Source organism: Pleurodeles waltl, chromosome 5 (genome assembly GCF_031143425.1).
Source record: "Pleurodeles waltl isolate 20211129_DDA chromosome 5, aPleWal1.hap1.20221129, whole genome shotgun sequence".
NCBI classification, from domain to species: domain Eukaryota; kingdom Metazoa; phylum Chordata; class Amphibia; order Caudata; family Salamandridae; genus Pleurodeles; species Pleurodeles waltl.
In genome coordinates, this window is record NC_090444.1 from 1646415559 (window position 1) to 1646439895 (window position 24337).

The 24337-nt window shown below is 44.9% G+C and overlaps 1 protein-coding gene across 1 annotated transcript in view; it reads left to right on the top strand.

Annotated features, from left to right (window-relative positions):
- The first annotated feature begins 20689 nt into the window (after positions 1 to 20689).
- VSNL1 (visinin like 1) overlaps positions 20690 to 24337 on the top strand; it is a 434918-nt gene continuing 431270 nt past the window's right edge. Inside the window, exon 1 of the mRNA XM_069235970.1 lies at positions 20690 to 20865. The gene's annotated coding sequence lies outside the window, so the exon portion shown is untranslated. The remainder of the gene's footprint in view (positions 20866 to 24337) is intronic.

A 24337-nucleotide genomic window follows, 5' to 3' on the forward strand; every position in this document is an offset into this window, starting at 1 on the left:
CAGGTTAATATATATAAAAGGTGATGAAATCTGAATGTCTCTAAACAAAGTGGGAAGTTCTGCAAGCCTCTTTCATGGATCTGCAATTTCACATTAGGTTTTCCATGGTAAAACTACAACATAAAAAGAGTTGCAATACCAAAAGCAAGAAAACTCACATATAGAGTATTCCTAGCACTTAATTTCATAATCACTATTAACATAAAATGAATTGCAATACCAAAAGCAAGAAAACTCACATATAGAGTATTCCTAGCACTGAATTGCATAATCACTATTAACATAAAATGAATCGCAATACCAAAAGCAAGTATCTGCTTCATGGATCTGCACTTTCACATTAGGTTTTCCATGGTAAAACTACAACATAAAAAGAGTTGCAATACCAAAAGCAAGAAAACTCACATATAGAGTATTCCTAGCACTTAATTTCATAATCACTATTAACATAAAATGAATTGCAATACCAAAAGCAAGAAAACTCACATATAGAGTATTCCTAGCACTGAATTGCATAATCACTATTAACATAAAATGAATCGCAATACCAAAAGCAAGTACACTTACACATAAAGTAATCCTAGCATTGAATCGTGTAATCACTCTTAGTACAAAACTAAACAGGTAGAGGATAGTGAAGTTCTGTCCCAGTTCTTAGCTATAAAAGTTGTCAAGGCCCCCACGCTAAATCTGTTATTCAACCCTCATCAAGGTTCCACTCATAAATCATGTCTGTGTCCTTAGAAGAGGCCTTTCAAAGTCTCAAGAAGGCTAGGGTGCAATCAGTCTCAGTTTTCAGCTTTCACCAAAAAACCAAAGCGACCATAATAAAATTCTACACAGATTCCAGACAGCATGCTCCACTTAGCTGACAGAAGTGTGTTCTTTCCAGAAGATGTCTGCTGAGGCTCTTTGCTGCCAGCCAGTCAAGAGGGCAGCGGGTGTGCCCTGGAGGAAATTCCAGAGTGCAGAGGGCTTTCCTTTCTAGACAGATAGAAAGCCAAGCAGAGTCATGTGCACAGCAAGAGTATTTATAGTCAGCATGGCTCATGTCTTTGAAAACACGAAGCAGCTACTCCTTGGGGACCTTGAGGGTGAGGTGGTTGCCTGGCAACTGCTAAACAAGTGAACCGGACACATTTAAATGCACAACAAGCATTGGTAACATCAAGTACATATCAAACATTGGCAATATCTATCCTGAAATGCAGACAGTACAATGACATTACAAGCAAACCAGTGGTGCTACACGCACATGATTAAAACAATGCCCCCGAGGACGTTGACACTTTAGGCAGAGTTGTTGGGTCCTGACAACATGTAACTGAGGTATGGTCCATGGGGCAAAGCTTTGATGGTGATGGGGTCTCCTACTAGTTCAATGGTTACTGTGATTGCACAACTCCAGCCATGCAATTGTATTTGTCTGAGATCCTGATTTTCCTGTGAGCAACTGTTGACAATTCAGATGGGAGGCATGCATATGGTATGGCACATCTATGGGTCACTTAGGTGGAGTTTGTTGCTCTGGCCTACTTGACATCATGGTAACGTTTGCTAATCAGAGCTGTTGTTCAAGTGTGATCATAGATATGTGATGACCCTATTTCTCTTTGTATTTGCAGCATCAGCCCAAGGAAGGAAAGGAGACAGGGAACAGCTGAGTTGGGACGCATCTGGCCACGGGACCTCGGGGCAAGACACCACTGACACAGAGGGATCGAGTGGCCCTGAGAGTGAGTGGAGTGCCACAGGGGAGACCGGAACTTCATCAGATTCTTCCTCCAGTGGAAACCCCCTAGTGGTAGCAGAGCCATCGGGTGTCCCCAGTGCCATCTATGTCCGCCACCCACTGTTCTTCCCCCACCCTGTCTGTTGCTCCACCCAGTTGGCCGTGCCCGCTCACCCAAGAGGGTAAGCGCCTCTTTTGCACAGCCACCTCCGCCTTAGCCCCTGTTACCCCTACTGCCCTCGGTGAGGAGGATATTGACCTCTTGAGGAGTATCTCTGTGGGTCAGACAGCCACTGTGAATGCCATCCAGGGATTGGCAACCCCACTGCATTCCTGGAAAGCATTCATGGTACGATGTTTGGCCTACAGACCTTTCAGACTCTGGCCTCCACACTGACAGCAGCCAATCACCCTCTACCTTCTGTCCCCCTCCACCTCCATCTTCCCAACTCAAATCCCCCATTCCCCTACCTACTCCAAGCAAACAGACTGATCCACAGGGATCCACCTCAACACTCAAGAGCAACACACATAGACACACGCACTTCAAAACACCCCAGCACACAAGCAAACAACAGACACCCACACACACATCAGACACCACTTCCCCAGACACTCCTACCACCCCCACTGACCTACACAATACATCAAGCATGCCCACAGGCACCACCACAACAGTCAGTGACACACATGCCACACCACCCAGCATACCCAGCATACCCACAAATACCACCCAAACAGACACACAGACATCTACCACAACCATAATATCCATAGACACCACCCAAACAGACACAAAGACATCCACCACATCCAGCACACAGCAGACACCACCACAACAGACACATAGACATCCACTGCTCCCACATCACCCAGTACCTCCACCTTGCGGTCCCCCAAGACACGCAAACACCCACACTCACCCACACAACAGACACCACCCAAACACAAGCATGCCTTCCACACACACACACCCAAGACATCCACACCAACACATCAGACAACAAATCCCTCAATCTCCAAAATGCCACCCCATTTTGCTGACCATCCCCATGTTCCTAAGTCTGATTTTTTGTTTGATCTTGCCCTTTCCCCTTGTCCCACCACCACCAGTCCCAAATCCAAGAGGCCACGACCCAAATCCTAACCCATACCTTCCACCTCCAAGTCCTCTTTTTTCACACTTGCCCCCTGCAAGCACTCATACACCTCTCCCCAAAAAGAAGCCCACCACTACTAAGAAACAGTCCATGCCTCCCAAACGCAAACTCACACCCACCCATCTCAAAACTGACCTACCCCCCGCAAAGATGAACCCAGAGGTGCGTGCCTGCCCACTTGATGCTCCTTCCTATGGAGGTTCCCCAGCAGTTAGGAGTCAAGTGGCAGCATAATGATGTGCCTGTACATTTCAAAATGGACTGACCAATGGCCTTGGACATTTCAAGTTTGAATATTAATAAACCCAAACAGCTGTTTTTTTGGCCACACATTTGCTTGTAATTAATTTTTTTACCTGTATGTTGTTCCTGAGTAACTTGTGTTGCCTGCCTACAGATGTGCGTGTTTCATCCTGCTTGCTGATCCATTTGTTTTTGTTTGAAGCATCTGACTTTGTGGGCAGTGCTGGTGTCTTCCAATACAAATTATATGTTGACAGTATGGATATGTGGGTGTAAATGAGATGGTGGTGCCATAGCATTGTGTACTGTTTGGTATGGTAACTATTTCAACTTGGGTTTTCCAATGTAAGCATGTATGGTGTTAGACTTTCCCCCCTGGTATGGATTATAGATTCATCTAATGTGTAGCAGCTTGAGTTTTGTTTCTGCAGACATGGAGTGTGTTCAATTATGCTACTTTTGCTTGCATTTGACTGTGCATGTGTCCACTTAGCTGTGTGTACCTTGCGGCTACTTCATGTAGATGTATGTCCCATGTAGTTAGAGTTGTATGTGCTTTGTTTGTCCCTGAGATACATGTAGGGCCAGTTTCTGTGCAAATGCTGTTTGCACAGGAGGCATGTTTGCATGATGAAGTTTCTATATTTGCCTCTCTGTCTATTGTGTATCCCATTGTCCTTCCATTGTGTGCCAAATGTGGGTGATGTGTATGTCCAAGGCTGTTTAATGCTAGTGGGATTTGTGTTCCATGCCACGTCCATACATATGTGTTTAATGTGATGACAGTCCATGTGCAAAGTGAGCGTGTGAGTTACATTTGTAGATGTGATGTTGCTGTGTTGTTGGTGTTGTGTGAGACAATGTTGTGTACACGTCACTGTCCCAGTGCCTGAGATGAGTAGACGTTTTTGTGTAGTGTTGTGGTGCAGTATGAGTGACCTGCCCAAAGGGATTGTATTGTGACCGCAAATGTGTCCTTATTTGTGTCTGATTCCAACCCAGGACACAATGACAAGGGTATTTGGTGCCCGTAGCTTGACCCCCATGTGATGTGGATGATAATGAGACGATCTATTGTTGAGCATAGTGACACTGGTAGGTGTTTGTGCTTACGGTCAGTTGCGTCCACGGCAGCATGGATTTTGTGCTCCTTCAATGATCATCAGCAGCCGCAGGACATGTGTGATGGGCTCCATGGTGGCACCGGACGTGTAAGGCTGCCTGCAGGTAAGTGTCTCCATTTATACTCCCTGTTTCTGCCTGCTAAGATGTGATGGTTGGACCGCTACTGTCACAATGGCGTTGTGCAACCTCATAATGTGTCCAGTGGAAAAACAGGCTCTGACGGTCTGTTTGTGCAGCCTCGTGACACGGCAGTTCGCACTGCCTGGCGGTGCCGCTGGGACTGTGGTGGTCTTTGCTCCAACCGCCAATGCAGCTATGGTGGTCCACGGACTGCCAAACTTGTAATGAGGCCCTAAACCATTTACGGGAAGGTGTTGGACACTAAAGGGGTAAAATATACTATTCTCACTCCACCCTAAGCCATTACAGGAAAGGTGTTGGACCCAAAAGGGTTACATTTACTATAACCAAAACAACCTAAGCCATTTAGGGGAAGGTGTTGGACACTAAAGGGGTCACAGTTGCTATTCCCACTCTAATCAAGACTATTCAGGGAAAGGCTTTGGGCACTAAAGTAGTCACATTTACTATTCCCACTCCAATCTAAACCATTTGCTAAGGGTTTTGGATACTAAAGGAGGTAGTTTACTATACCCATTCCAATCTAAACTCTTTTGGGGAAGGTGCTGAACACTAAAGGGAACAAATGTAGTATTCCCACTCCAATATATGTCATTTGTGGGAGGGACTTGGACACTAAAGGGTTCACATTTACTATTCCTTCTCCAATTTAAACTACTTAGGGGACAATTTTGGACACTAAAGTGGTCACATGAAGTATTTTCATTCCAATCTAAATTAATTTTATGAAGGTGTTGGTGTTTAACACAAATGATAGCATAACATATATTTACCACTCCATTAAAAGGATGTATATTATTATCTAAACAATATTAAGTGTTTGAAATAACCATAAAAAATTATTTATATTTTATAACAACAAAATATAATATGAAATTAGTAGTAACTTATGTATTAATTCAAATGAATTTATATTTATTAAATGTACTTTGTATATAATCATTTTCCACCTCACAGAATAAAAAATACCACATTAAAAAGCACAATATATAGCTAAATATATTCAAAAATATAACCAACATAATTATAACAAGCATTTGCAATGCAACAGGTCTTGCATTATCAACATGGCAATTGTCATCTTTTGACAACAGCGCCCAAGAGCAAAAACAAAAAAAAAAACATGATTGGAAAGTGAGAAAAGATGACTTAACAAAATAAAATAAAGTTAGCTTTAAAAACAAAAAACTTTGCAATTTTGTTTCTACTGCTGGGCATGTTTTTGCCAGTCACAAGCCTTCTGTTCGAGGAAGTTAGAACAAAATATTACCTCCATCACGATGGGAACAGTGGATGGGCACTAACTAAGTTGAAATAAATCAGTGCTTTAACCCTGCTCCACACAGTGGAACGGAAATAATGCCAGACAGGCATTGATGAATTACGAGGCTGTAAAGAAAAGTGCCACACAAACCAACAAATGGCGAGCGACAGGCAGGCTCTAAGCCCCTTACTGAACACAACAGCGTCTCGCACACGAGACGCATGTGTAAACGCATGCACCTGCAGTCTCGTACCCTAAAAATATAGTTATACAAAACTATAAAAAAATTCATGCACCAATGAAAAAGTCAATGTTACAGTATAGACCTGTGTTAAAAATGTGTACTTAATTTACTTTCCCAACAACATGCTTAGGAGCAAAATTATTCAAGTAAACATATAAGTTATTACTATTTATATTCAAATATGAAATAAATTAAATTTTAAACTAATAAATTGTTTATGAAACTAGAATTTATCTGACATCTACAAATTGGCAATTTTTTTTATACCTAATATACACAATTATAAATAATAATTAATGTAATAACTAAAATGTATTACAACTTTAAAAATTGAAAAAACAAAGATTTAACCAATTACTACATAATAAATAAATAAATAAAATGTAGCACTGCACTAGACATTAAAAAAATAACTAAAATATATTAAATGATCACACTATAACTCATTTTTTAAACAATATTGATTTAAATCAAGCATTAAAAATATTGTCAACATAAGTGACAAAATAAACAATTTAATACGTTCTAATTATCAAATGTATCAACAATAAAAAGAAAACAGTAAAACATAAGAACACATCAACACATTTTTTTAAAATAGATGTTTCAAAATATTTTGACAAATATTTTGTCATAAAATATAAAACAATACATTTAAAGTTGCAAATTAAAAAAAGAAAATAACAGATTATCTCTCATACAGCAAATCATTTTTCAAATTTATCACAACATATTTTAAAAATCTCCACAACCATTTCCCTCATAAAACCACCAAACTAAACGTATAAAATAATTAAACTTAAAAAAACTTAGAAAAATAAACAATTACTTTAAATAATATTTTTAAGACATTATCATATTTAAATGACATTAAATACATTAGAAATGAAAAACTAACACAACAATTTACATACAATACTAATTAAATACTACAAATAAACCTAATAAAAAACCTCTAAATTAAGAGATTGTATTCAGCAATACTTTAGAACACTATGGGGGTGATTCTGACATTGACGGGCGGCGGAGGCCGCCCGCCAATGTTCCCCCGTCAAAATACCGCTCCGCGGTCACAAGACCACTGAGGGTATTTTGAGATTTGCCCTGGGCTGGCGGGCGGCCGCCAAAAGGCCGCCCGCCAGCCCAGGGCAAATCTACCTTCCCACGAGGACGCCGGCTCCGAATGGAGCCGGCGTAGTGGGAAGGTGCGACGGGTGCTGTTGCACCCGTCGCGTATTTCAGTGTCTGCAAAGCAGACACTGAAATACCTTGCGGGGCCCCCAGGGTCCCCGCGGCACCCCCTACCGCCATCCTGTTCCTGGCGGGAGACCCGCCAGGAACAGGATGGCGGTAGGGGGTGTCAGAATCCCCATGGCGGCGGAGCGCGCTCCGCCGCCATGGAGGATTCCCCCGAGCAGCGGAAAGTCGGCGGGGGACCGCCGACTTTCCGCTTCTGACCGCGGCTGAACCGCCGCGGTCAGAATGCTCGTGGGAGCACCGCCAGCCTGTTGGCGGTGCTCCCGTGGTCGGTGGCCCTGGCGGCCACCGGCCGCCAGGGTCAGAATGACCCCCTATATATTTTTACAATGCGATAAAACAAACACTTTAAACAATAGTCTTACCTTTGATATTTCTTTTCACAATATTTTGGACGTCACAATATTCTAGACACAATGGTCACTCACAAAATATTTTTATATTTTATACAAACATTAAAATGTCAATGCTTATTTATGCCTTAACTTGTAACGTTACATTTATTATTGAATTGCTTTGTCATTTTTATGCCAACCTACAGCCCACTAATGTCTTATAATGACTGATATTTGCATGCATTTCTGATGCACCACACCATTTTATTTTGTGCTGTACAATTGCACATTTTCTGCAATGTGTACTAAGCATAAACGTGTTCTGAGGATTGAGATCACGAAGCAAGAACTGTTTAAATTAATGTAGTCAGTGTCTATTTGTGCCTCAGTATCAGTTGTTTAAAGTCTTCTTACTTCCCATCTTATGGGAAGATCCTAGTACTTGCTCATTAGCGAGTATCAGTGAACTGTATTCTCAATCATATGCTTCCATTCATTTGTATTGAGAAGAAACTGTAAAAAATTGCAAGCTACTGTATGTATTTTTGCATTATATGCTTCAACCAACTTAGGGCGAAAGCTTTGGCCCATTGAAATGACAATTGCCTTGCATTATTTTGCTTGCATTTTGTTTTTTTTGCATTACATGCTTGTTAGGCTTTCGAGGCTATCTCAAGTGTTCTGTTTTCTTTCGCACTGATGTGCATTATATGCCAGGAACCGTCTACATTCGGCGAATAGGAGAGCACTAGACTGAACTCCACTCAGCGAGCACAGGTACCAGAGGTAAGGGAGAAGTTTCCCCAGGGAGACTGGGATGGAGTACAGCTCAGTGCTGGCTCTAGTTATTTGGCTGCACAGTATAAGCATGTTGAACCAAATGTAGGTAAAGTCTAACTACACTTACCGTTCTTTGTTTTCTTGCTTGCATGGCCTGTATTGCTCTGTGTTTTGTCAAAAATCTGTTAAAAGTGCACAAAAATGGCATTTTCTAGGTAGGAGACAGATGAATAATAGACTGGTTGGGTAGAGAGTAATGGAAGGAGTCCAAAGACAGAAAGCAGTTTGTGTGAATTCATAGTGTATGATGATTGGGTTTTAGAAATAGTGCCGAACAGGGGAAGACAGGTAGGACTACAAAGCACAGACACTTGAAGGAATCCTCTGATTATACTCCTGCCTGAGGCCCTTGTAAGCCCCTCCAGGCACCCTACTGAACGCACCTGAATGCAAGGGGATTTTTCATGGGGAACGTGCAATACTTTTCCTTCCCTCCCATCACAAAATTAGGTAGAGGATTATCTGCAGAAACTCCTTTCATATTTCCGCTCCTCCTCCTCAAGGCAGAAGGCCTGCAGATCCTTCTCATTGTTTCCCATGTATGGGTGAGCAGCAGGAAGCTGTGATAGGGGCCGGAAAGACTAAACCTAGCGAGCTCCCACCAAAAGAACTTGTGCCAACATTATGTACCGTGAGTATGGTAAAACCATGTGCAGGTATTTAAAGGAGTAGGTGGCACTCATTAATGAGAATGGGATGAAATCCTTTCCTGAATGTGTACCCTTGATATAGAGAGATTCGGGAATTTACAAACAAAACTGAATGATCCAAACACACAGAGCTTTTGCTGCTCTTTTTGCAATTGCATGAAGAGGCCCATAAACGAAAACAGAAACCCCAAGTCCCTGTTATGAAAAATACCTAGGAAAACTGTAATACCAAATAAGCCACTTTAGGGGGCAGGATTATGAGTTGTGCTCCAATTGCCCTTTCTCCTCTCTATTTAGTTCCCTAGATCACTGACCCACAAGAGAAAGAGAAGGAAAGGAAAGACACCAGAAAGGAGGATTTGCTGGATGTGTTCCCTGTGACGGCCCAGGAGGCTGGGGTGTAGCTGCAGATGCACCTGGAAACAGTGGAGCACCTGTGGAAATCCCTGCAAATGGAGGTGTATGCAAGTACTGCAATACAACTGACCGACAGTAAAGCTTCAGGTAGAGGGGTGCAAGTGGCACAACAAGATGCCATTTCCAATGTTTTGGATCTTCCTAACGAATGTGTGCAATCTGTCCCTGTGAGGTGAAAGTCCAACCCATTCCTGGAAAGAACTAAACAGTGTGTTTGAAGTGTACAGGCCCAAATGGGCAGATGCAAATTAGTTACTGTTGTTTGTGGTGCCTACTGAGATAAAAGATCAGTTGGTAGAAAAATTAGTGTGCAAGAGGCTAAGGGCCAGATGTATCATCAAGGCCTTTTGTGATTCGGAAATAGCGATTTTTAAGAAATCGCTATTTCCGACTCGCAAAGTGCCATGTATCACATTTGTGAATAGGTAATAGCGATTTCTTAAAAATCGCAAATGCTATTACCGAATCGCAAATTGCGATACTGGCCCCATTCGCACCTATGGGCCTGTTGGCCCATATCCACAAATGTTTTGCATTTCCAAAATTGCTCTCTAAACAGGGTCGCAATTTTAAGGAATCGCTATTTTTTCGATTCCTTAAAATTGCGTTCAGAATGTATTTCATACATTCTGAAATGGCATTTTGCATTCGCAAATGGGCATTCGCACCGTTTGCAAATGCAAAATGCTTTCATACATCTAGCCCCTAGTTCCAGAAATGTCAGGCTGTTAAATGCTACAAATTATGCATTGCATGCTATAGAAAATTGACAATGTATGCCCAGTGAAATCAGATTGGACATAGGGCCTGATTTCCAGTGGGGAGGTTACTGATGGGCTAGTCAGCCTAGCGGGAAACTGGTGGCAGCATTGTCTCTGGCTCAAAATCAAACCAGCTGTAATGCTGTCACCCAAGAGTGATGGTTATGGGGACCCCTGCATTGCCTTTGCCAAGTGCATGGGCAGTGCAGGGGTCCCTCTGTGGTCCCCTGCATCTGTTCTCCACCAGCCTTTTCACAGTGGTAAAACCGCAATGAAAAGGCTGATAGAGAACAAGGTCTTAATCAGCAGGGCAGTGCTGCATGAAGCGTCGCCCTGGCTAATTGCGCCCTCCACCCGCTGTCAACCTGTCGGGATCACCGATCCCAGCAGAGATGGCGGAACCCTGGTGGTCTGACCCTCAAGGTCTTAATGTGGCTGTCGGACCACAACAGCAGCAACAGTCCTGATCACCACCGCAAGGCTGGCGGACTCAAGATCGCCAGCCTCATTATTGTATTATATTGTAATAGTATTTATATAGCGCTTACTACCCCTGGCGAGGCGTCAAAGCGTTTTTCGGTGAGTAGCACGCTACTCCGGAACCCAACAAGAGTTAGTGATGGATTAGTATCGGGAAAATATGAGTACAGTTTTAGTACTTTTATGATTTCATTGGAGCCACGGATATGAGAGTTTGTTAGCTAGATTGACTGGAGTAATGGAGTGGTGGAGGAGGAAAGAATCCAGAAGTGTTAATTGGGAGTATATGGTAATAGGATTTAGGCTTGGGATGAGTAAAGGAGGATGGAGGAGGGAAGAGTCTGTGGAAGGGGTTAGGGAAATCATAGTAGCAGGGTGAGATATATGAGGGCGAATTTAGTAGGGTTGTTTGGGAGGTCATGGTAGTAAAGTGAGGTTTGGTGAGTAAGATGTGGAAGCGGAGGGAAGAGCTTAGGGAGAGTTATTTAGAAGATGAAAATAGTAGAATGGATTTGGGATGCGTCAGAGTGGGAATGGAGGATAGACTGATAGAGATTATGATGATGGATAGATGAGTGTGATATAAAATGAGAGCAGGGATTCGTAGATATCTAGTATAACAACTTACCCAGGAGCCATGCAATGACCCACAAACATGCAAAGCATAGAACAACATTGACACATTGTTGGAAAATGGGTTATTGGTAGGGCAGGTAGGTACCTACACCTAGCAACAAGCCACTAACCTCCACCTAGGTACAGTTAGGTCTCAGTAAATTAATCCCAGCTCAACCCTTGATAGCTTGGCAACGAGCGTCAAGGCTTAACTTAGGAGACAAAGTGTAAAGCATTCAAATATCACAAAACAGTAATTAAATAAAACACAGGAAACAGTTTAAAAATCCAACACCAATTTATAAAAATAGTTTATATTTTTATCTTTAAAATGACACCAAAACGATTAAAATCGGTTCAGGGGAACCGGAGATATGAATTTTTAAAGAATTATTACTTTTCTAGCGCTTAGAAACAAAAAGCGCCAATCGGGTCATCTGGTTGCACCAGGACCGGGGCAAAGTCAAAGTTTCAGGCCGACCGCGATGGAGCCCTGCTCGGCTACAAGTCGCGGGAGGCCTCGGTTAAAAAGTTACCTTCTGACTTAGTCTTTATTTTGAAGTTTTTCTTCACCGGGACGAACCTGCCAGTTGAATCCGACCTCCTGGAGCCCTTGTCCGGATACGCGATGTGGGTTTCCTCGGTGGTGATTTTTACCTTCGGACTTAGTCGTTTTTTCGAGATGAAAATCCTTCGACCGGGGTAAACCTGGATCTTGATCCGACGTTCGTGGAGCCCTTCTCGGATACGATGGCTGGGAGGTCCCGGTCAACTTTTTACGTTCGGACTTAGTCTCTTTTTTGGATGTTTTTCTTTACCGGGACGAACCACGAAGTCAGGCCGGGTCGCGGTTGAGGCAAGCCGGCTAGAATTTCCGCGGCGGGTCGGTCCCTCTCTGGAGCTTTTTTCCAAAAATTCTCAAATCTTTTCCAAACTTCTGGGGCTTCACCCAGATGTTCTTTTAAGGTTCTTTTGGGGTCCACAGCTCACCCCAAGGGTCCAGAAGTTCTGTGATGGTCCTTGGGGGGTGCGGACTTCAACTCCCAGAATGCACCTGGCGCAAACTCCTTTTTGGCCACTGGACAGTGGTCAGCTGGTCGCTTTCTTCAGGAGTTGGTGCAGGGGACTCTGGTTAGCAATTTTTCACCTGTAGCAAACAGGGAGTCCCTCCTTGAACCAGTTGAAGCCAGGCAAAGTCCTTCTTGTGGTGAAGCCCAAGTGTGCAGCTGGTGCAGTCCTTCTAAGTGCAGGTTCCAGGTGCAGGCCAGGGGTCCAGCAGGGCAGTCCTTCTTCTTCTTTAGTTCCTTTTTTGTTGAATTCTGGAGGGGATCTGAGGCGTGGGTGCAGGTCTGCCAGTTTTATCCTTGCTCCTGGGTGAAAAGCAGGGGGGCCCTGGTTCTCCAATCAGGGACAGGGTCGTCCCCCTGGGATGACCACTTCCTGGGAAGTGTGGCAAAAATCCATCCCAGAAGGCAACAGTCTCTAAAAATCCAACATGGATGAATCTGATTTTTGGAGGTTACATCTGGCTGAGCCCACCCACTGGTGTGGCTAAAAATCATAAACACACCCCTCTCCTGCCCTCTCCTAATCTAATCAAGGGGGCACCTAATTGTCTGGGGTTGCAGGATGTGGGGGTGTTGCTGGGTGCTGCAAATGTCCTTCTCTGCCTTTGAAGACCAGTTTGGCAGCCCTCCCCCTTCCTGCCTCACCATCTGCTGAGGGGAGATTCTCTCCCCCAAGCACATTCCTTTGTGTGAAGCCTGGCCATTTCACACTTCATCAAGGCAGCCTGGCAGAAGCTGCTGCAGGCTGGCCAATCAGAGCACAGCAGCAAAAACAATGCAGAGCTGAAATTGGCAACTTTTTAGGTAAAGTCTAAACTTTTTACCTGAACTAGTTATATTAAATCCAACAACTGGAAGTTGTAGGATTTATTACAACAATTAATTTGATACCAAATTCATGGTATGCAACATTTAAGGAGACTTTAAAATTTAAAATAAAGTCTGCCCATTCTAGCCTATGAAGGCCATTTACTTCAATGAGGGAAAAACGAATTTGGCTGTTTTTACCTCACCAGGGCTTATAAATCTATTTTTATAAAGTCCCTGCTTATAGTTACATGGCACCCAGCCCTAGGGGCACATAGGGCACACCTTAGGGGTGACTTATATGTAAAAATAAGGTAGTTTAAGACTTTGGAAGTACCTTTAATTCCAAAGTCGAATTTGCATATAACTTTAATTTAAAAGCAGCCAGCAAGGCAGGCTTGCTTTTAAAATGACACTGGGCACCTCAGCAATGCACCTAGGTGTGCACCACCTATGCTGTGGTCCCTAAACCTACATGCCCTACCATATACTAGGGACTTATAGGTAGGTTAACTTAGCCACTTATAATTAGCCTAATTTGCATATCCATTTTACACAGAGCACAGGCCCTGGGACTGGTTAGCAGTACCAGGGCAAAAAGTTATGGGGCCTCTGCAATCAGCCCTGTTTTCTCACATACATACATACATATATATATATATATCTACACACACACACACACACACACACACACAGACACATACATACACACATGAATACACACACCACACATATGCACACATATATGTACATACAATACATATTTAAAACCATGGTAAATATACTTAGTTAAACAGGTTTAAAGAGTGTGAGTGTAGTTTATTGTTATGACATAGTAGCAATACATATTTTCAAAGAACTATACATAACTTGAAATATACACATAATCAGAAAATATATTTATCAACATAGGCATATGCAGTCCATAGTTGTTTGAATATAGTGGTTATGAAGGAAAGAGCCAACTCTTGAGTAGTTTTCTGAAGACAAGATAGTTATCTGTGGATCTTATAGTTGGGGGTAATGAATTCCATAGTTTGGCTGCTTGAACTGAGAAGTATGTACCACCTATTATGTATGAGGCCCTAAGATCTCGAATTGTAAGCAGAGTAAGGGTGAAGCACCCGCAGATTAGCTAGACAGGTATTTGGGGTCAGCCTATCCAAAAGACATGGCTTAGGAAGCTTTTAGTGTATCTTTCATGGAGGGATTATTATCAAATGTGAGAAGCCAGCTGATGACAATATGCACCAGATGGCAAACTAAGAAATTAGCAGGATTAGTGACCATTGCGTGGCTTTGCAAGAAAGAAAAAAGAGAATGTTGAATTAAAACAGATGTTATTATTGCAACATAACATGCAACAAACAGTAAAAGGAAGAGGATGGTTAGTCCCTTAAAAGGGGGGCGGAAGAGGAGGAACTGTCCAAATATGGTGTCTACTTCACCAGGTCTTGCTGAACCACTCACAGTTCATCAAAATATAGAAAATCCTTATCCTGAATTTTAGAACAGCCCAATAAGCCCTCACTGTGGAGCGGATTACAAGATCGGTGGACGGGAAGACCTGTCTGCTGAACGTCTGAAGGGGAGGTTGCTACTTACTGGCGTCCTCCCCACCAGCCCTATTACGACTGTCCTCCTAGGCTGATGGGCAGAAACCAAAGATCTGTAATGCTCCAGTGCCCAAAAACATGCAAGTGTCTCCTTCTCTATTACCGAAAAAATGTCTTCATTCTGTGAGAATGCACGAGAAGCAAAAGCAATTATAGCTTCCTTTCCTGAAACATCAATTTGTGTCAACACACCACCCAATCCTTTGTTGCTGGCATCCACGGTCACTACACTTGTACATTCAGGATCAGAACTACTCAAAATAGGAGCTTGTACAATTGCATTTTTTACATCTTCAAACTCCACTTCACATTCTCGTGACCAATTGAATTTAACGTGGTTTTTCAGCAACTGTCTGATGTTGTATACCCTGCTAGAGAAACCCTTCACGAATTTCGCATAAAACTCAACCATTCCTAAGAATGATTTGACATCGTCTTTACACGTAGGGTGTGGAGAATTCAGGATGGCATCTACTAACTTAGGTTTCATGGTCACACCATCAGCACATAACACATGACCAAGATAGGTTACTGATTGTACCCCAAACTTACACTTCAAGTGTTCCACAGTCAAACCTTTTTCTTCCAGAATACCTAGCACCTCCTCCAAGACTTTATCATGTTCCGTTCTATCCCTACCAAATAGTAATATATCATCTTGGAAACATCTTACAGTGGAATGTTTCCAAAATAACTGATACATTAACCTCTGAATGATTGCAGCTGCCGAAGCTAAACCAAACGGTAGTCTTTTGTATTGGAAACACCCCACTGGAGTAATAAACGCCTTATACTTCTTACTCACTTCACTTAATTTGATCTGATGTTACGCTGCAGATAAATCTATGGTGGAAAACCACTTTGCCCCCTTAATTAGTATCAACATCTCTGAAATTCGTGGTAGGGGAAATTTGTCCACTACAATATTCTTATTCAGGTGGCGCAAATCTATACATAAACGAATCTTTCCATTCGCACGTTTTGCTACTACCACTGGAGAAATCCACTCTGAAGATTCAATTGGTTCGATGATGTTGGCTTCCTTCAACTTATCTAATTCTTTCTCAACTTCACTTCTGATTAGAATGGGGATGTTTCTTACCTTGTGAATCTCTGGACTGGCATTTGACTTGAGAACAATACTATGTTCAAAACCATCTAAAACACCAATCTTCCCGCTAAAAACCTTAGGAATTTTTTTTAACATTACTTTTGTAACACTTTCTTCTTCATCCACTACTATGACTGGTTCAGGGGCATCCTCGTCACCAATCTGGTAAATCGGGGTCCTTGTACTTTCGTTAAAAAAGCTTTTATTTTAGGAATAATAATTACAAGGCTTGCCGAGTCTGCCGTGCGTGTTGAGTGTCTCTCCTCCGACTCCTCTACCACCGACCTCCGAATCTCTTCACTCTGGAATCCGAACGGAGACACGCAACAGACTCGCACAAGTACAATAGTTTTTCAAGTAACAACATAACACTTCAAATAACAACATAACAATCCCCTCTCATCTGTGACTACCATTTGCCCTTGAAAGGCCGCTTTCCCTTTGAAGCTCACCTTATGGGCTCACATCCTGTTTGGCCTTCTTGCCAGGAGAAGATCACACCACTTGCCTTGGCAGATCTTTTGTGTTCCTTCCTGAGAGTTGTTCACACCTCTTCTCAGTAGGACAGAAGGCTGTCTCGAGAACAGCAACTTGTGTTCAACCATGAACGGTCCCTGGAATGTTTTGGGCAACAAAGTGCCAACTTTCCAAAGTTGCCATTTTTTCAAAAGTTACATTAAATTTGCCTAGAGCAACAAGTTGGGTTTAATGTGACAATTCTGTTGATAACTTTGAAGAACATTAGTAGTCCTATTCAGAAGTTAGCACTGCTGAGCTGTCAGTGTGTGACTCTGCACTTAGCAATGGGGTTACTAATGTCTCCACAGTAAAAATGTCAATGTTGTTTTACAGTCAGGACATATAAAGTTAAAATAACATGTCTAACGTCTTAATATCACGCCCCCAGCTTTAGGGCTCAATAGATCTGCCTCAGGGGTGGCTTATAAATATTAAACAGGAAGGTTTGGACTTTTGCCATTACTTTAAATGGCAAAGTCGAATTAGCAGTTTAAACTGCTATGGCAGCCAGCATATGGCAGCTAAGAGTCAAGCTTTGCTTTGTCACACTCATGGTTGCACAATGAATGTTGCAGTCCTTGGGGGACACTTTACTTTATAGGCCCAGAGTACCCTTGGAGTTATAAGTATTGTGACTCATGCCAATTGTGGGTGACATAAATAGACATATTCCTTTTAAAGGGTCAGGAATCAATGCACCTATAGAGTCAAAAAAAACAGCAGCAGCATTCCAAAACTTGAGAGTGATCATGCAAAAAGAGGTGTTCCCTTACAACTCTCAACTACATAGTTGAGATGTTTTTCAGGAAGGGTCAAGCAGAGAATGAGAGATAATCCTTAAGAGATATTGACAGATGCTTTTCATAGATAAATAGGGTAAATTCACTGAGGAGAAGCAACAGTAGCTGATATATGGCCACTGAACTGAGATGGGTGAAGGGATCAGAAGCAACGATCAGGAGATTGACCACTTTCATATGAAAGACATTGCCTGGTACCTTGCATAATTGCAGAGATTGGGATATTTTAGGAAAAACCACAGATTGGGTAGGATCACTCCTTAACACAAGAGAAAATCTTACACAGCGTGACTAGACAGCTGGCGTCAGTAACTCAGCTATAATGGCAGATGTGTTTACAGTGGGTTATTTGAACAAAATGTGTACTCTTGGCTCTGTACACTCACCTCCTGCCATAGAGTTTTGCCTTATTTTCGATTCGATATCACATTGATGCAGATGGGGAAAGTACCAGCGAAAAACTGCGTGCATATAATCAATCTTTGGCATCTCACTGGTTAAGGGGGTAACATGTAAACCAAGATTAGGACAAGCAGGTTTTAAAGAAGACACTATGATGAGCTGTGCGGGGTAAGTGGAGCAAAAAGGGAGGGAAATGGTTTGCCAAATGTAAGCTTAGGAGGCACCCAGATGTACTGCAGACACATTAAGAGGAAAATCGTTTACTGCATGCTTCTAGGGTAGTTTGCTAAAGGGATGAATAAGATAAGTAGTGGGGGTGCCCAGCCTGGGCCAGGAGGCGATGAGGGCACAGCTGTTGCCCAAGAGAGTATGTATGGGATCTTTGAAAATACATCATCAATAGGTAAGGGCAAAAAAAAGAACAGAGAAGAGGTTATTTTGTAGGAGGAAGGGGGTTTAAAAGTCACAGCATGTAATATTAATGAAAGTCAACTGTCTCTGTATGTCAGAACTGGCGTCTAGGAGGAAGAGAATGAGATGACACGTGTCACCTTTCCTTCAAATTCCTTCCTTGTGGATATTTGCAAGTGTTGTGAGTAAATAGAGGGGTTTCGCGTATACACGCCTTGGGAATGGAGACAGCCAGCGCAGGTCCCATATTATTCCCCATTCTGAGCTCACATTTCAAAATGGCGTTCTAATTGCACACTTGCTAAATGCCAGACCTGGCACAGTCTGTATTAAACTGCACCCAGAAAAGAGCCCGACTTAAAATATGGGCTTTAGAGCTCGGTCGCAATGAAAAATCCTATTCCTGGAGGAAGTGCTAACCTAATAGACACAGCCACCATATGGAATGGTTGGTGGGAGCAGTGGCGTAACGAAACTTGAGAGGGGTCCCCCGCAAGGGAGCTGGAGGAGGTGGGCCTTCCACCTGGACTCAGTTTGGAGCCTGCCGCACGTGCACAGTGTTCTGTGCTGAGGGCACCCCCCCCCCCCCCCGGAGGTCATGGGCCCCCCGCAGCACGGGGGCCTTTGTTACGCCACTAGGTGGGAGGGGATTTCCAAAGGTGCTCTTGGTGGCTATGCCCCTAGGTAGTTTCTAGAGATTTAACAGTTTCTCCTGGACTCAGGTGAGTTTCATTTACAGGTTTTTAAACTGAGCACAGCCTAGAAATGCTGACCCTGAGGGAAAGAAGGAGCAAGCAGTCGGCGCGCACGGCGCCCGCCCGCAGGCCGCAGCCCTGCCTTGTGATCTGGAGCCGGTCTGCAGTGGAGCCGCGCTGCTGCTTGGGAAAGAATGCGAGAGGAGGCGGCGCTGCGCACGGAGACCGAGGCTGGAGAGCTATGCGCTCCCGCGGGAGAAGGTTTACGTGTAGCCCAGAAAGACAGCCAGTGGCTTTACCGTACAATGATGGGGCCCACCGCATAATGTGGAGAGGGACCCCTCAGTCTCACATATTTGTAAGATATCCATTGGTCTTGGGCGGAATGGGGCTCCTCTGAATGGTCTGGGGGCCGTCCCGGGGAGGGGGTGGAATGGGGTTTTGTACCGCATTGGGCGACATCGTAGTGCGTCGCTCCCCTGCAGAGAACATGAAGCGCATCCTTTGTATCTGCAATTCCACCATGCGCTTTCCTGGGGCGTTTCAAATCAGCACTTACTTCATTTTCACCCAGGGACCAGCAGAACGAGAAATGCCCCTGGGCCTTGTTTCGCTCAAGACTATGCTGACCTTGATGTGAGTGTCTCGGGCCCCCGGCTTCCCTTTCTAGTCGGGGCCAAGATGGGGCGAGCTCGAACCCTGAGCATCATCTACCACTGGAACAGGACTGCGCGGCCCGGACACCACACAACTGTACCTCGAGCACTTGTGTGCATTACAAACGCAGCCAGTCACAAACAGGTGTGGTGGTAGCTCTGCGGCAGTGAATCACCCTCGCTCCTCGAATGTGCAGTTAGTCAGAGCCTCAAGGCATTTCGACGATTTACAGCCACAAGGGAGGGTTTCCATGGCGAGGGAAGAGTCTGCTGTCTCAGTAGTGCAAGGGAAGTCCCACGGTCCTGAAATCGCAGACTGGCAAGGCCTATTTGCTTACTAAACGGCCCTGGTTACACTAAGGACATATTAGTGCATATAGCTCCTGTCAAACCAACACTTCACAGTCCCTATTAAACGAATACGGTATGTTTCCCAGTTAACAGACACTGTACCAATCAAAGGAACAGTTTAAGTTCCCTAGAAAAGGATGACTGCAGGGTCTCAATTACAGGAATCGCGGACAGCGCACGGCCTGCACTAAAATACAAATGATACTGTCCCGATTTGACTGTGGTGCGTGGTCTCTACAACATTAATACCATGCAGACCCTATTATATATGAGTCAAATGTACCAAGTAAACGGCGTTGCACGGTCTCTATGCTGGAGCATTCCTTTCGTACAGATAGTGAATGCTCCCTACCACTCGAACATAGCACAGTGCCTGTCACTGGAACAACACGAGAATAGAGTAGGGTCTATGTAAACAAATGGCGTGCAGGCGCACTTCAACGTTTGCCCCATGGCATCATCTCCTCGAGAAGCGCACGATACATTTCAAATTTGAGTGGTCTGTTTCAGTTAATTGCATATCCCTGGTTAGGGTGTGGCGCTTACTTTCCAGAAATGTATCCATTCAGGGGCACGCCAATGGGCCCCGTCAGTCGAAGATTCTTGCATGCTCCACTCCACGCACGGTTTATCGTAAGGTGCACATGGTTTCTACTGGGAGACTAGTGCACAGTTCGGGCTAGTGTGTAACACTCGTGGGCTGTGATTGGGTGTCTGGCCCAGGCTCGAGTGCACGGCCTGGGAGATGCCCCAGTATCTCCGCCGGCCTCTGGTGTGATTGGGTGTCTGGCCCAGGCTCGAGTGCACGGCCTGGGAGATGCCCCAGTATCTCCGCCGGCCTCTGGTGACAGTCCAGATGTTCAAGCGCTAGCAGCTGCGGCGTGTGCACCCTGAGCGCGAGAGCCCGAGTGCAGCGGCGGCAGCGGGCAGGGCGGCGCATGCGCTGGGGCTCCCGGGGACCGTGCAGCTCTCTCCGGGAGATTCCTGCTCATTGTTGCCTAACACACGGACGGAGCGGAGCTCGTGCAGAGGGGGCTCGAGGAGGAGCGGCGCGTGACACCCAAAGGGGACCGGCTCCAGTCACCGCGCGCGCCTCCGTCATCCTCCATCACTGCCAGCATCCGTCCGTGCAGCTTCTAGCGAGGGACCGTGCGCAGACACCCTAAGTAAGTGTTTCCGAACTAGAAATCCATGCAAGAGGCTCTCTGCAGGGGTGGTGGGAAGGGATACCTTGCAGGGGGTAGTGTGAGAGCACTTGGAGAGGGCATGTTGCACCGCCTCACACAGGGGCATGTAGCTGATGGATTTTCCGGGGCTTTATATTAATTTCCATCTGTATAAAATTGTTCGGAGCAATAATGTTCGGGGCATGGTGCACGGCTGTGTTATTTGTTCGGAGTATTAATGTACCGGGCATGGTGCAGGGCTGTGTTATGTAGAGTGGCACTGCACGAGTTCGACGGCCAAGGGTAATTTACAGAGCTATTGTACTTTAGGGCTATAATGCATGGGTAAGTTGCATAGGTATAATGCAGTAATAATGTAACGAGGACTTTTTGTATGGCAATGGGCAGCAGCATCGCCCAGGAGTTTTGTGAATTGTTTATAGTGAAGGAGTGCCGAGTAGTGAACAGAGTGCAGTGGCAATGTGCTGGTTTCTTGTGATGGAGCATGAAACAGGAGTGTCATACATTAACACTTTCATGGGTATTCGATGTACATCATGATGTAGGGGCAATATGTGCGCACCTTGCGATGGGGCACTGAACATGGGTAATCAATGGGCAGTATTGGGCAGGGGTACTGTACAGGTGGGCTGAGGGGGGGCTATTGTGCATTAAAGGGGGTGCAGGTGTATTGTAGCGAACAGGGGCTGTGCGCAAGTTTACAATGGGCATTGTGAGAAATATTCGAGTGCATTGTACGGGAGTAAACGTGCAGAGGCGTTTGGCAAAGACATTGGTGAGGTGGCATTGTGCACATGGCATTGCAAAGGCTGGATAAACACACAAGGCATTTACTCAAAGAGCACTGACTTGGTGGGGGCGCCGGCGGAAAGTGGGAAACTTCTCGAAATTGGCATTGACATGCATGGCACTGAGTGAAATAGAAAATATATACATTTCCTGCAAGACTTGTGAGGGCTAGAAGGGGCAGTCGAGGACAGGGGAGGAAGCTGCAATTAGAGTGCTGGTGGGATGGCAATACACACCGCTTGAAAGCACCCCCTAGGCTATGATGGCTGGTTTCTACTCCGTGGTTAGAAATCCCAGTGTCCTCAGCGTGGGGTGGGGGGGAGAGGTTGGGGAGGGTGTGTGGCAGAGGGACTGGAGGGGTAGGGGAGTTACACGGACGGGGAAGCTCCGATAGTGACTCTGTTCTATATGCCAGACCACGTGAGAGCTGCAGTGCTTGCACAACCCTGCAGAGTGCGTGCACTTGACGTGCACTTGATTCAATTTGTGCTTCCCCGCAGCCCTGCGACGAGTGTCAGGGACGGGCGATGCACGTGTGACGGCACCATTGCCCGTCAGTCAAGTGTCAGGACAGTGAGTGGCACTGCGTGGGCACTGGCAGGGGACTGAAAAGTGAGCAGTTCAGAATTAGTGCCAGGACACCGCTATGGCATCCTTTGGACTCTGATAATCGAGTGCAAGATACAGAGGGGACATTGAGAGCTACTAATAACAAAGTGGAGCGCGGGCAATCACGGACGCGCACGCGGTGGATATTCAGGGGGCACTGGATGGCACATGCCTGGTAAATATTGGCAGACACTTGGCAAGGTGCAGTTGGGACATAGAGTGGCCATGTCAAATGCCAATTTGCCGAGGGCAGCGACAGACACATTTAGAGCGGGTGCCGACGTAGAAGTGGCAGAATACTGATGGGGTAGGGAGTGGCACCGTCACAGGTGCCAGATTATCGAAGGGGAATTGGATGACCGTTGTCAAGGTGGGCCCTGGGAACGCCGAGGGCATTGGGCGGGCGTTGACCAGTGTTGCGATATTTTAGGGGACCGGTACAAGTGCTGCAGAGAGGAGGAGCGAAGGCTGGCCAGCAGAAGAGTATGGCACGGGGTAAAGCATTACCCTACAGGTCACGGGCACAAGCAGTGTTCAGCCCTCAGGCTGCTCTGAGCTGTGCTTTTGACCCCGTCACTCCCCGTGCTAGCTGATTATGGGGTTATACGTGGCATTCCAGGCAGGGGAAGGAAGCCAGGGGTGTGTGAGGGAGGAGGTGTGTGTGTTGTGGGGGTCGCTGCAGGACAGCAGCCTCTTATTACATTTATAATGCACTGGCGCTCACAGTTCTCGTTTTCGAGGCCAGTCGTCCATTTCTGAAGATATGTGACAATTTTGAACGTGCTATTGTAGGCAACATTATGACACCGTTTCCCGCAAAAAAGCATTTTGAACGGCCGCTGGAATAAGCAGCGTTCCACAACACCACGCACAAATTTCGGTACGCAGAGCTGCGGCTCTTAAAAGAATAGGCTGTATTAAAAGCAACTATTTGACAATGAAATGCGTTTTTTTACTTGCCCAGCGACAAATACACTGCGTCGATGATTGTTGAACATATTGCATCCTTTCATAAAACATTAGTCTTTAAAGTAAACACTAAGGATTTTAAACATTTGTTGTTGAGCTGTTTTGAAATGTATATTAGGTGCCCTTGGGGCAACTTCGAAGAAGTAGAGCAGCTGCCAATGCCCCATAGGCTGGTTTCCTACGTCACCCCCCCCCCCCCCACCCCCCCCCACGCGTCCCCCACACCTACCGTTCGTCCGTCATCCCTGCAGAAGACACTGGCGTGGACGCAGTGCTCCTGGCGCAGTTGGCCTTCGACAGTGTAAGCGACTTCTTTAAGTACATTACACGCGCTTCAAAGTAGCGTTCCAGGCGCTAAAGCCCTTTCCTCCCTGACCTTCGCAGGAGCCTCTATGTTCGCAGCTAACTTTACGCAGGCACATTGATCGAAACCTTCACGAATTAGCATTGTATTGATCCTGAGGGAACTATGTCTGATAATCTGCGAAAGAAAATTCATAATAAATGTACAGATACTACAAATTTCTCAAACAATATTGGTATTGAAAATATTATCAACGCTGCTTTCTACAGCATTCAGAAGGATCTGGATTAAGTATGTGCCAGTGAACAATGTACTACTGCTTTTTCATCTTTCTTGAGCTGTGGCCTTCTTCCCACAGATCAGTAATATATATATAAAACCCATTAGCATTTATTTGTGTGTGTTTATTCATATGTAATGCATGCAGGCAGGTGAACCAGTATAATGTACTGTTTATTTCCATTCCTGTGTGTTGGGTTTGACTCATGAGAGGCAGAGACTCTCAAGTGGGTCATGATGTCCATCTCCTTTATACTGATAATTAATTTTTGTGAGAATGAGAGAATGCCCATATATATATATACATACATAAGAAATTAAGACATTGGGTTGTTGGTTGAGGGGGTTGAAAATCCTTCTAAAGCAACAACCACAATCCTTGTCAGGGTGAACCACAAAAGTCACTAAATTAGCCTGTGATTAACCCTCGGTTGGATAGGCACAAAAGCATTCGGGTTAAACTTAGAGGCAATGTTTAAAAATGTATGCAACATACAAGAA